Source organism: Rhinoderma darwinii, chromosome 10 (genome assembly GCF_050947455.1).
Source record: "Rhinoderma darwinii isolate aRhiDar2 chromosome 10, aRhiDar2.hap1, whole genome shotgun sequence".
NCBI lineage: Eukaryota > Metazoa > Chordata > Amphibia > Anura > Rhinodermatidae > Rhinoderma > Rhinoderma darwinii.
Window position 1 is genome coordinate 31,367,013 of NC_134696.1, and position 14,447 is coordinate 31,381,459.

Consider the following 14,447-nt stretch of genomic DNA (forward strand, 5'->3'; position numbering starts at 1 on the left):
GTAGTTAGTGCCCGCCTATATAGTCCTCCCCTGTAGTTAGTCCCCTTATATAGTCCTCCCCTGTAGTTAGTCCCCCTACATAGTCCTCCCCTGTAGTTAGTGCCCCCTATTTAGTCCTCCCCTGTAGTTAGTGCCCCTATATAGTCCTTTCCTGTAGTTAGTGCCCCTATATAGACATCCCCTGTTGTTAGTGCCCCTATATAGTCCTCCCTTGTAGTTAGTGCCCCCTATATAGTCCTCCCCTGTAGTTATCGTCCCCTATAGTTAAGGCCCCCAACATTGCCCACAGTAAAAGGAAAAAACATATGCTTACAAGTCCCGTTGCCGAGCCATCCTCCAGCGACGCCAGTCCTCCAGCGGAACGACGCAGTGGCGCGATGACATCATTGCACCAACTGCATCATCACTAAAACGCCGAATGGCGAGGCATCATGTGCCTCGCCAGGGCAGTGCTTGTCAACTCAATTGTATTCTTGTCCTAAGGACGCAAATACAATTGAATGCAGGGGACGGGTTCCCGCTTTCCTGCTTCCCGCTTCACCCCCAATTTTAACAACCGGTTCTGGCGAACCGGGGAGACGGGCCGGATCCCAACCCTGGTTAAAGAGGATCTTTCACTAGTTTATTAATTCCCTATCTCCTAACTAATCTAATAGGCGCTATGATGCTGATAACTACAGTGTGATTTTATTTCAAAAACATGATTTATTTGCAAAGTTATGAGCATTTTTCTAAATATGCTAATGTGACTCTAACAGCCAAATAGGAGGTGACTCTTTCTTTTCACTCTGGGTGGTGTAATGTTTTCTGTATGACGCTGTCCAATTAGCTTACAGCGTCTCTCCCTTCCCTGCCCAGCAACACAGCCTGATCATGTAGTATACAGCTTCCATTACCGACTGTGTATTCAACTGGCGATATCTCCGGTTGTGTCACAGCTAGAACTGCGATCCTGGTGTCATTTGAAAGATTAGAATCGCCTCTTTCATATGCCACAAGTGATCCCCCTTCCCTCCAGCCAGAGTCTCTCACAATGTGTGAAGCAGCTTGATGCTGATAGGACAGTGTCAGAGGCTGTGAGGCGGCTCCACCTCAGGAGAATCGCTGGTGTTACCTCCCACTTGGCTAGTATAGGCTCATTTGCATACTTAGAAAAAATAACTTTTAAAGTAATAAATGTTTTGGGACACAATTTTCACCAGTATTATCAGTGTGACAGCGCCTATTAGATTAGCTAGGAGATAGGGCATTACCAAACTAGTGACAGATCCTCTTTAATACCAACATCCCTAATCATCTAGGGAAATTAAGAGGCTAATACCAACATTCCTGGTGGTCTAGGGTAGTGAAGGGGTAGTGAAAGGCTCCAGCATGTCTCCTGTCTCTGACAGAAAGCTGATAGCGATCATACAGATAAGTGCAGAGAGGGGATAAAGGGGGCTGTGCGACTGTGGATTAGCTAATATATAGCAGCTTTACGAGCGCTCCAACTGATCCATTTAAAGGGGTTTTGCAGGATTTCAAAAACTTTGCCTGACAGTAGGAAATTAGATAAATTAAAAAAAACAATACTCACCTGTTAAATCCTCTGCCGCTCCATTACCGATACTTTGGCGGTCTTTGTTTACTTTGCTGCAGCAACGACATGCCGTAGAGCCATGTGACCGCTGCAGCCAATCACTGGACTGAGCGGTGATGCTTGCATCAGAGGATCTAATATGTACCGGGACTAGATGTCGGGGAAAGAAGGAGCCCACGAGACATAGAGTGATCTGGCAATGACTTTTCCCCTCTCCTCATTGAAATAAACATGAACACTCAGTCGAAAACATTCCCACTTGCCAAGGGAGGGATTTTGATAAACATTGTTGTATAATAAGAGGGTACTATTTTAGCCGTCAACATCTCACACCTCATCTTACTAATAATACATTGCAGAGTGATATTTACTACAAGTAGTGCTAAAGAAATTCAAGCCAAGACAGATAAAAAAACAAACAAACAAACAAACACATACACGAAGCTAGGATAAATTGGAAAAAACTATTCCTTGGCTTTGCACTCCTGAAAAATCTAGATTTGTGCTTTTATCAAGGGGTCGGGTAAACACTTATGGGGGAATTCTCTTCTTTGTGAAGAGGCACAGTGCCAAACAGATTTCCATTATGCATTTTTTTGTGATGCTATTATTAAATTGTGATGACAGTAAAATTAGCCCTATAAGAGCTTATATGGCTGACATTAGTTGCTGTCAGACATTTACTTCCTGCCCCAAAAACTAAAGGCATGAGACGTCTGCAGAAAAAACATCTGAGCTTACTAGAAAAAGACTAGTCGTCAATTTACAGGAAAAAACGGAGGGTAAAGTACTTTATACATCAAAGAACAGCTGTAGCCTTCAACATATTTAGTATACGCACACAGACAGCTGGGGGCCCCGATGCAAAAACAGTATATGGGCCCCTTGCTCTCCAATATCTCATTATAATCACCCACCTTATGTCGCCCTAATCATCCATCAGTAATTGTTAACCATAAAATATATTACCTCAGGCATTTACCTGCAATGCATTAGACAGAAGAATGCTGCTTTAACCCCTTAGTGACCAGCCCATTTTAGGCCCTAATGACCAAGCTAATTTATTCGTTTTTCTATAGTCGCATTCAAAGAGCTATAACCTTTTTATTTTTTCGTCTACATAGCTGTATGAGGACTTGTTTTTTGCGGGATTAGTTGTGCTTTTTAATAGCACCATTTTTGGGTACATATAATTTTTATATTAACTTTTATTAACCTTTTTGGGGGGGATTATAAAAAAAACCTGAAATTCCGCCATTGTGCTATGCGTTTTTAAATTGACGCCGTTCACTGTGCGACGTAAATAACATGTTACCTTTATTCTATGGGTCGGTACGATTACGGCGATACCACATATGTAGAGGTTTTTTTTATGTTTTACGACTTTTGCACAATAAAAACACTTTTGAACTAAAATGACTTGTTTTTGCATCGTCGCTTTCCAAGAGCTGTAATTTTTTTATTTTTCCATCAATGTAGTGATTTTTTGGGCTTGTTTTCTGCGGGACAAGACGTAGTTTTGAATGGTACTGTTTTTGGGTGCATGGGACTTATTGATTCATTTTTATTATCACTTTTTTGGGGGGGCAATGGAAAAAAATTGCAATTTCGCCATGGTTTTTTGCGTTTTTTTTTTACGGTGTTCACTTTGCGGTTTAAATTACATATTAACTTTATTAATGGAGTCATTACGGTCGCGGCGATACCACATATGTGTACTTTTTTTTTTTTTACAAATAAGTAAATAAAACCACTTTTTATGGAAAAAAATGGTTTTATTTATTTTTTTACTGTACTTTTTATTAATAATCTTTATTTCACTTTGATGACTTATTTTATTAGTCCCACTAGGGGACTTTACTGTGCGATATTCCGATCGCTGCTATAATGCTCTGGTATACTTCGTATACCAGAGCATTATTGCCTGTCAGTGTAAATCTGACAGGCAATCTGTTAGGACGTGCCTCCGGCGCGTCCTAACAGGCATATGTCCAGGGCAGACCTGGAGGCTTTTATCAAGCCCCAGGCTGCCATGACACCCCATCGAAGACCCGCGATTGCATTCGCGGGCCGCCGATGGGTGACAGAGGGAGCTCACTCCCTTTGTAAACAAAGTTAAATGCCGCAGTCGCTATTGGCGGCATTTAACGGGTTAAACGGCCGCGATCGAAGTAAACTTCGATCGCGGGCGTTGGAGCAGGAGCTCAGCTGTCATCAGACAGCAGAGCCCCGGCTCCTGCCTGCACGGGAGATCCGTGCAGGACTTAGACTAGGCTGACGTGAAAAGGCGTCAGCCTAGCCTAAAGCCCATTAGTGACCGACGTAAAAAGGCGTATTAGTGGTCACTAAGGGGTTAAGGTGACTGGGCCCCCTTACCTACTGGGCCCCTGTGAAGCTGCACGGGTTACACATGATACGCAACATAACATGTATTTTTAATTAGCAAGAAATAGGCTCTGTTCACATCTGTGTACCACCAATACAGTGGCGGACATATAGCCTGTGCAGCCTGTTCAGGGGCCCAGAGGTGACAGGGGGCCCACTTTGGCTATGGGTGATTTTAAAACAAGTATGCTGCTTTCCTTACCCCCATTCCCTGCTCAGTCTCCACAAGTCTCTCATAGATTACAGACACTGCATCGTTCCTTTCCTGCCCTAGCCCACTAGGGATGTTATCATAAACCCCTACACTGCTTTAGACCACAAGGGATGTAACGATAAACCCCTTCAGAGCCGCAGATCACAAGGGATGTTTCCATTAACACCTTTATTTTCCTAGCCTACAAGGGATTTTATAACTATCCATCTGCATAGAAGATGGCCCACACGCTGTTTATGCGCAGAGGCCCCCAGTTGTCTGCGTCTTCTACTGCACCGATAAAACAAGCGCCAACAGAACCTATTAACTTATATTAGGATCCATCGTGGTGTCCGTTATTGTTTTGCATGCAGCTCTATTTTTACCATGATCAAGTCTGACGGAATTTACAGTAGGGGCTTCGAACGCAAATGTGAACAGAGCCTAAAAGCACTAAGCAATTGTAAAGGGTTGTATGACATAAGAAAAATGGGCCTTCTTTTTTCCCAGAAATGTCCATGGGCTGTGTCTGGTATTGCAGCTCCTCGTTATTCACTTGCATGGGTCTGAGCTGCAATTACAGACACTACCCATGGCAAATACTGTTTATTGAAAATAAGCAGACCAACCTTCCACAAATTTACCAACAGTCCATAAAAAACAGGTGTTTTTTTTTCTGCCGTCGGAAGCGTCTGTAAGAAAATGTTATTTCATTTTTTTAAAGTTTGCACTGTCCTCAATCTGAACAGAACATCGTAAAACCCATTGCAAGCAATGGGCAGATGTTTGCAGACGTAATGGAGCCGTCTTTTCAGGCGTAATTCTAGGCGTAAAACGCCTGAATTACGTCTGAAAATAGGTTGTGTGAACATACCCTTATTACAGAAAAATATTATTTAAAACCACAGAGTTGGTTATATATATGTAGTACACTGCTGTATACTGCCCGGCCTGGTGGTAGGAAAAGCTGAGCAAGCCCCACTACAGAAAATGGCGGAAACTCCCCATTAAAGTATAAATCTGGGTCAATTTATTTTTGTTGAATTTTCCATAACTTTATTAGTATTTCTTCACAATCTCCTGATGAGCCCAAACATTCTGGGTGTTTAGGGTATGTGCACACACACTAATTACGTCCGTAATATACGGACGTATTTCGGCCGCAAGTTCCGGACCGAACTCAGTGCAGGGAGCCGGGCTCCTAGCATCATTCTTATGTACGATGCTAGGAATCCCTGCCTCTCTGCAGGACAACTGTCCCGTACTGTAATCATGTTTTCAGTACGGGACAGTAGTTCCACGGAGAGGCAGGGACTCCTAGCATCGTACATAACTATGATGCTAGGAGCCCGGCTCCCTGCACTGTGTTCGGTCCGGTACTTGCGGCCGAAATACATCCGTCAATTACGGACGTAATTAGTGTGTGTGCACATACCCTTACTGTGAGGCTGGGTTCACACGACCTCTTTTCAGACGTAATGGAGGCGTTTTACGCCTCGAATTACGTCTGAAAAAACGGCTCAATTACGCAATTGTGGTCCGCAAAAACGGACCCATTCACTTTCATTGAACGCGGACACCTTTCCGTAGCGCTACGGAAGGGTGTCCGTGCCGTGGAAATGTTCCGGGAATTATGGAACATGCCCGTTCTTTTGCATTTTGCGGGCCGTGCTCCCCTACTTTGTAGGGGAGCACGGCCCGAAAATGCGGCTGTCAGTCGGCGGCCGGCCGTGCCCGCAATCGCGGGCCGTGATTACGGGTACGGTCGTGTGCATGGGGCCTGAGTAATTTAGTTTATAATTGTCTTGTAAAAACATTCTTTGCATAATATCAGCTTATATAGCCAGAAGTTGGGACCCCTTGTGTGGCCTCCTTCACACTTCTGGGAAGGCTTTCCACAAGATTCTGGAGTGTGTCTGTGGGAATTTTTGCCCATTTAGCCACAAGAGCATTTGTGAGGTCAGAAACGGATATTGGACTAGAAGGTCTGGCTCGCGTTCGGCGTTCTAAATTATCCCTATGTTTAATGGGGTTGAGGTCAGGGCTCTGTGCAGCCAGTCAAGTTCTTCCCCCCCAAACTCACCCAACCATGCCTTTATGACCTTGCTTTGTACACTGGGGCACAGTCATGCTGGGAAAAAAAGGGGCCGAACCCCAAACTGTTCCCACAAATTTGGAAGCATACAAATGTCCAAAATGTCCGGGTATGTTGAAGCATTAAGATTTCCCGTCAATGGAAATAAGGAGCCGAGGCTTAGGGTATGTTCACACGCACTAATTACGGACGTAATTCGGGCGTTTTTGCCCCGAATTGCGTCCAAAAATAGCGCCTCGATAGCGTTGACAAACATCTGCCCATTGAAAGCAATGGGCAGACGTTTGTCTGTTCACACGAGGCGTATATTTACGCGCTGCTGTCAAATGACGGCGCGTAAATAGACGCCCGTGTCAAAGAAGTGACCTGTCACTTCTTTGGGCGTAATTGGAGCCGTTATTCATTGACTCCAATGAATAGCAGCGCCAATTACGTCCGTAATGGACGCGGCGTTCAAGCGCCTGCACATGCCGTTACGGCTGAAATTACAGGGATGTTTTCAGGCGGAAACATCCCCGTAATTTCAGCCGTTACGCACGCTGTCGTGTGAACATACCCTGAGATGCAACTGCTCAGCCATGGAAATCCTTTTAGAGTTTGCGTGGCCTACCGCCTCGTGGCTGAGTTATTGTCACTCCTAAATGCTTTCACTTCACAATAATAGCACTTACAGGTGACCAGGACACGTCTAGCAAATTAGAAATTTCACAACTGACTTTCGGTAATGGTGGCCTCCTATGTCACTGAGCTCTTCAGTATGACACATACTACTAGCAATGTTTGTCTATGGAGATTGCATGGCTGTGTGCTTGATTTTATACACCTGTTTGCAATGGGGGTAGCTCAAACTCCTGACCTCAATAATTACAACTGTCCACATACTTTTGGCCATATAGTGTACTGTACATGGATGCGCAAGTTGGTTTTGTTAAAATAAGTTTATTGTATGATTAAATGTTTTCTTACTTTATACTTTTGTTTTAATTTCTCACCATTTTTAAAAGAACTCTGCTGTTGGAGAATGGGAATATACTTGTTTACATCTAGAGGCTGAAAACCTACCCCGACCTAGTGCTGCTCACAAGGGTGCACAGAACACAGAATACAGCTATGTGGTATATTTTTACGATATCACATTTTCCAAACACAAACTTTATTAACACTTTGCTGTTAAAAACAAATAAACCATTCTAAATTTCTCCATTTCTGAGAGGAATAATCAGGTAAAATAAACATTAAAGCATTCGTCATACAACATGAAATGCGAGATAACAAAACCTTTCCCAGACACAGCTTGCATTGTATGCAAGTTTGGAACTACAATTCCCGGCAGGCACTGCGCAGTGACGTCACAAAAGGCCCGGATGTCTAACTCATTTGGTTTCTCTCCCTTGCTTTGACTTTCATTTTTTTTTTTTTTTTTCCTCTATCACTTTATTTGGCTATGTTATTGGGTAGTCAGACTCGACGTTAGGATAGGCGGGGTCGGGCGCGCTGCATCATCCAATGAGGCGGTGCTTTGCTAAGAGTGGGCGGGGTTTGAGGCGGTTGGTGGGAGAGGAGGAGTCAGTTGGTAGAGAGTCACACACACTGAGTCAGTCCCAGGCACCGGGAGAAGCCGGCCCTCTCCATCCATCACAGCTTCACTACCCTGGTGGCTATGTTCACTGTGATACCGCTGTAGGCCTCAAGGATACTAAACTCCAAGGGGAACCTCTTTCCACACAACCCGGCAGCACTGTACGCTGTCCTGGCAGAGGCGAGTCAGGCCGCCCTCCTCCTCCGCCTTCTCTCTTCTCTGCGGGGTCCACACAAACCTTCATTGATGGTGTAGTGCATCTGGGAAGGTAAGTGTCCGACCCCCCTTCCCGGTGAGGGAGGGATAACCCCTCCACCCCCTCCCATGCAGACACCTAGAGGCCTGTGCTGGTATTACAACAGCAGCAGCAGCTTATGTCTGGCAGGGGGTGGCTGCTTGTGTGTGTTTAATTGCTCACTATTCCCTATTGTCCTCCTGGCATGCAGGCCTGGGGTGTACCCTACAAACAACTTTATCTATAAAAATGGTCATAAACACAACCATAAGGTGGCCACATCTCATATGGAAAATTTGCGCATCTGTGATGACTAAACAATCGCGTCCAACCAGTGGTAATCCGATCCGATGTACTTTTACGTTTTAACTTCTCGCTAAAATGTACCATTCAGTAACGTAATGCACTGAAAAACTGACCCATAATATGCGCTGATACTGATAGAGGCTGGTGGCATAACAACCAATCCTGACTCAAAATGGCTTCCTATTCGCTGGTTGATATTCTGTTTAACCGTAAACGGACAAGAACTTGCGCTGTGGTGTAATGTAGTATGGCTTTATCCCCGATCTTAGTCCTATAGAAGTTTGGCGTATATGTCTAACAACGTTGCTGCTGATAACTGTTGCTATGGCGAGTGCCATGTTTACTACACCTCATGCCACTATCTATTTTGTTTGTGACGGTGAGCGTGGCACAATCCCTGAATGAGATTTCTCTCATAGTTATAGCGACCAATCCGATTCCAACTCTCGTCTGTCAGAGGCCCCTGAAAAAAATGACAGCTGTGAGCTGATTGGTTCCCTAACTTTGAATTGAAATTTTTGATAAACATGGTTCACATGTATGACAGCTCAGGTGGCACCGTCCACGTATCTGTAGTCATGGCGATCTGTGACCACCATACTGATACAGCTGTTATGTGCCCCCTGTGTTCCCGCATGTGTCTTATGTCTTGACCTGCAGATCGGGTCACCAGCTCCTGCACGGTGAAAAAAAAGAGAGTTGGAGAAATCTTATTGTGATTTATTTATGAGCTATTGTGTTACCTGTCAAGAGTTTCACGTTTCACCTTTCGGTTTGGCATCAGAGGTTCATGTTTACACCGGGTTTAGGTGTCAGGATTTTTGTTCCAGTGACTTGTCACAGACTTCTTATAAGTTATGTCTACTGGCTGGTGTGCTGGGAATATAAGGCTGGAGCTATTGACGACTTTGCAGCTTTCATTCAATTCCAGTTTGCCATTTAGAGGTCAGTGGAAATGTTGTGCGATTGTCACTTTCCGTTGATTTATGTGGAGTGCGACTGTTGCTCAATGGTCATCTCAGACTGTGAGATCTCAAGAAAGTGACAGCTTACATGTCATGGGTGCAGATAAAAAGTTTAGCCGTTGCCCATAGCAACCAATCGGCGTCCAGCTGTCACTTCTCCAGTATAAAAGTTAGAGAATGATGGCTGAAATCTGATTGGTTGCTATGGGTATTTCCTCTACTTTTTTTTTTTTTTTAATATATAAATGAGGTCCTCCATGCAACCCTGCGTCAGTTGCCTATTGGTTACTGCCTCGTACCGAAGCACAGCCGTAATCACTGCCAAACACTAGTTTTGGGTCAGTTTTTTTTGCTTATTCTCTAATTTAGTTTAGTTGGTTTTCTGTTTTTGTGTTTTACCTTTTTAATGTTGTTTAATAGGGTAAAGTTTAAAATATCTTGAGACCTGCTGCTGTGCATTTAGCCTGCAGATCCTGATTGTGTGGTCACCAGTAGTGGTAGTCGTAATAATTTCTATGCAACCTTTTGGGGGGCGAGTGACGGTGCTAGGTTATTTTTGTGGGCTGCCATTGACAATTCAAGGGGCTGTCTCAGGATAGATATTGGTGGCATGTGGCTCGGATATTCTTTCAATGTCCAATCACCAGGGATCTGACTGCTGTGACCCCTGATGATCACTAGAAAAAAAAAGTGTCAACATTGATAGGAAAGCTCGGTGCTACTTTTGTCTCCACTTTTTCCAGGAGCCTTTCGGTTGATCCATTATAAATGGTTTTTCTGGCAAAGCTGAGTGGAGTTAGGAGATGAAGTGGCACATTGCTTTCCCAGCGCTGCTGCCACTTTGTTCTAGCTGTCACGGGGGTCAATGTGGTTGGACCACAGCAGATCAGAAAGCGGAATGCTATCAATTTAAACTTTTAAGTATTTCCTTTGCTGACTCTCAAGTGGCTCATGACAGCTCATCTTCATTGTCATGGCTAACTCAGGTTTTAGCTGCGGCCTAGTAGAGGATCTCCAGCTCCGTTCAGGTAAAAGAAACCTTGGTGACGAGTAGAAGTTTGGCCAAAGCTGACTGTGAGCATAGTAAAGACTGATCTTCTAATGTTCGAGTTTGCTCCTGAGGTGTGTGTATGTGTATATATATATATATATATAGCTATAGCTATTATTCTCAATGGTCGTAATAATTGGTGCTAAAGTTCAAACTTGGCAAAATCTAAAGCTGGCCCCAAACTATAGATTTTACATCGCGATTTAGACCATTTTCTACCGACTATCTGCACCTTTATGGACTGCTGTAGAACCAGCTTCAAAATCCGCAATGAAATCAGCAAGTTTTACATGCGGATTTCCTTGTGGATTTAGCCTCAGATTTTACTCATTGTAATGATTTAAAATCCATGATGTTTCCACGACAGATAGGACATACTGTAGCTTTGAAAATACGCAGCATGCCTAGAATCTATTGCAGATTATTTACACTGTGAGCAGATAAGTTTTGTTGAAACCCCATTTACTAGTATTATATTGTTTTGTTCTAGAATTTCAGTGCCAACTCCGCAACCAAAATTCTGCAACCTGAAGTAGTCGTGTGCACGGCCCGTGATTACGGGCACGGTCGGCCGCGGAGTGTCATCTGCGGGCTGTCAATCACTGACCATACACGCAAAAGATGTGCATTCATTTCAATGGTGCCGGACCGCAGTTGCGGACCGTAAAATGACTTGTCCTGAGTTTTTGCAGGCAACGGTAAACCACGGTTGTGTGTATGGGCCCATAGAAATTAATGGGTCCGCAATTCATCCACACTTTTGTGGGTGAATTGCGGAGGCAAAAACACGTTGGTGCTCATGAGGCCTTAGTTGGTAAAGCCAGCTTTGCATAAATCACCGCCATCATGTGACTTTTTTTTTTCTTGTTTGAGATTTGTGTGTATCCAGTGACAGGAAGCCGACAAACACTCAGCCTGGGCCTATCTCTCGTTGTTTTGTGTATTCGCACCAGGCCACACTACTTGCACCACTCCTCACAAGAGGAATGCTGGACAAATAGTAATGCAGCTGAGCTCCACTAATCTTGTGTTTGTACTGCCGTCATGTCTTGTCACGTAATAAGAGGTAAGGTATGAATATTGATATTTTCAAATCAGTCAAAATATTCAAGAATACTAAAGATCATGTGCTTACATGGAAGTGGTCTGTCAAGGCCTTTGACGTATAAAATAAACTGTTTATTATAATTTTTGTGGTAACGTTAAATTATTGTTACTATTTTTTTTCTTCACTTTTTGGCCTTCTTCACACGGACGTATTTCTCATCTGCGTGCTGTCCGTTTTAACAATACAAGTCAATGGGGCTATTCACATATCCGTTTTTCTTCATGGAGGCTGTGTCTATTGCGAGAAACTCGCAGCATGTCCACAAAAATGGACCGTGCTCTCCCATTAAAATCTATGGGTGCGTGATAAAAACAGCCGCAAACGGATGACATCCGTGTGCTGTCAGTTTCTCACGGATCAGTTGCTATAGAAATGCAGGAAAAAAAAGTTGAAGCCAATAAATGCTTGCAGTCGGAAAAATTCGAGTTTTTTTGCTCACGCACGTGTGGATAAGGCCTTAGGGATGAACAACTCTAGGGCCATTGTGGGAGATTTATCAAAAAAGCGTAAGGGTGAAGTGGAGCGGTTGTCCATAGCACCCAATCAGGCTGTTGCTTTCATCTTCCAAAGGGCCTCTGTGAAATAAGAGCTGGGATCTGATTGGGCACTTCTCCCACTTCGCCCTTGCAGTAGTTTTGATGAATTGATCACAATTTGCCTACTGGCACAACTTTTTGGGTTGTTTCTATTGCTGTCTATAAAAGTTAATGGTGTAAGCGGTTCCTAAACTGTGCAGTGTCTTGTCCACCACTCTGTGTAATATATAACACATTGACGGTTAAGCTAAGTTCACATGTGGCTGGATTTTGTCGCCAAGGATTTGGCCGTAAATCCTTGTTGATTTTGCAGCGGATAATGCCACAGATTTTACTCTTTGCCCTGCACAGGATAAAATTTGAGAGAAAAACCCAGCACAAATCTGTCACATAAAGTGCGTAAGGCTGGATTCACACGAGCATGTTCGGTCCGTAAAGGACGGAACGTATTTCGGCCGCTAGTCCCGGACCGAACACACTGCAGGGAGCCGGGCTCCTAGCATCATAGTTATGTACGACGCTAGGAGTCCCTGCCTCTCCGTGGAACTACTGTCCCGTACTGATTTTTTTTTTTTTTATAATCCAATTCAGGTCAGTGTAGCATGACCGCTGATGGAAAAAGAAATGTCAGTCAGGTGGTGGTAAAGCTGCAAAGTCTGAACAAGTCCTAAAGACAAATCTCAGTCATATTTGGCAGTGCAGAAGATATAAACCCTTTTGTATGCACCACATTTGTTAAAATTGTGATATGACACGTTTGGGAATATGGAGGATGCCTTTAGTGATACACGATCCTCGCTGTGGCATGTGCTGCTCTCTACAATATTTCTCCTACCACATTATGTGTAAAACAATAGCATTGACCTGAAGGCTTCTTGGCTAATTACAAGTGTTTATTCAGAATGATGACAATGCTTATTAAAAACAACTGTAAAATGTCACGTGATAGTGACGCAGGATTGTTATATGACCATGTATACGAGGCGGCCCCTTTAATGAATGGGAGGAGAAGAGGTCAATTGTAGGCCATGGGTCTCCCTTTTTTCTAAATGTTGTTCAGGATAAGACCTGTGGGTGATGGTGATCACTATACCAGATCTTCTTTGCAATATTTATACGTTTGCTGGTGTATTTCATATTTGTCCTATGTATACCATTCATCTCTATTAGGCTTATGTCAGGAACTTTTGCTTATGTCACTAAGTTAGTGTGCTGTCTTCGCCAAATTTATATTTATTCTGTTTGGGGATAGCTATGTAAACTTAGGCCCCATGCACACAACTGTGCCTGTAATCATTATGAGCGCGGCCGCGGACAGCCACCCGCATCTGTAAAAAGAAAAAAAATAGGACATGTCTTATCTTTTGTGGAGCCTTTCTACGGCCCAACGCCTTCCTGTAAATATACGGGAAGGTGTCCATGTTCCATAGAAATTAATGGTTCCGTAATTACGGTTGAATTCTACGGTCGTGTGCATGGGGCCTGACTATGTGATAATACAAGGACGTTATTTTGCTTTTTACAAGAACCAAGAAAGCCCACAGTAAATATTTAAAGGGGTTGTCCAGGACATTTAAAACAGTCTGCCGTCAGAGGATGTGCCAAAATAAGTATTACTCACCTGGTAAATCCGGGCCGCCGATTCGATGGTCTCTGCCGGTCTGTTTACACTTACAGGAAGTAATGATGCGCCGTTCCATCCATGTGATGACCGCAACCAATCACTAGCCTCAGCGATGATGCACCACTGAAGCCAGTGATTGCCTGCACCGGTCACATGGGTGGAACGGGACACCATCCCTTCCTGTAAAAGTAAACTGGGAGGAAGCAGCGCTGCTGGAGCGGTGGGGGATTTACTAGCGGGATATAACTACTTTTGTAATGTTAACTCCTCCATGCCTTCAGCCAGCCTTTTAAATGTCCCGGAAAACCCCTTTAATCCTTGCTTTCACTTCTGTAAAGTTGGTAATAATTCTATTTCCGCACATTGGGCTCATGCACACAATCCTACAAGCTGCGAGAGCTGTAATAGAAGTATGTGGGAATATATTGTACCTCCTTATGCTTCAAGCTTATTAAGGAGGCATCCAAACATTTTTTCAGAAGCCGTACTGAGCCTTTGTGACTCCAGGTGATGCCATATAGGCTGTGTGCAGGAGGTCCTAAGACCGCATTCAGATTGTCGTAAGATGACAGGAAAAACACAGTTCCCACAACAAGCCAACAACAGGATCTGAGAATATCTCCATAACTACAGCACTTGATAGAATATCTCCTGTACGGCAGCACATGGAGGTTGAACGGCTCCGTAGGGTTTGCTTTGGTCATGTCCAGTTTATGCCATCATTTGTGAGCTAAACAACCTAATTCTCATTCACTGGCAGCAAGCAGAAATTTTGAACATGAGATTGGAAC

At 43.9% G+C, this 14,447-nt stretch overlaps 1 protein-coding gene across 7 annotated transcripts in view; it reads left to right on the forward strand.

Annotated features, from left to right (window-relative positions):
* Positions 1 to 7,771: 7,771 nt before the first annotated feature.
* The window catches only part of RERE (arginine-glutamic acid dipeptide repeats), a 288,010-nt gene continuing 281,334 nt past the window's right edge, over positions 7,772 to 14,447 (forward strand). For 4 of the 7 annotated variants that reach the window (XM_075839693.1, XM_075839692.1, XM_075839695.1 and 1 more), the window contains exon 1: positions 7,772 to 8,099. The gene's annotated coding sequence lies outside the window, so the exon portion shown is untranslated. The remainder of the gene's footprint in view (positions 8,100 to 14,447) is intronic. The other 3 variants (XM_075839697.1, XM_075839700.1, XM_075839698.1) reach the window with 1 other exon arrangement.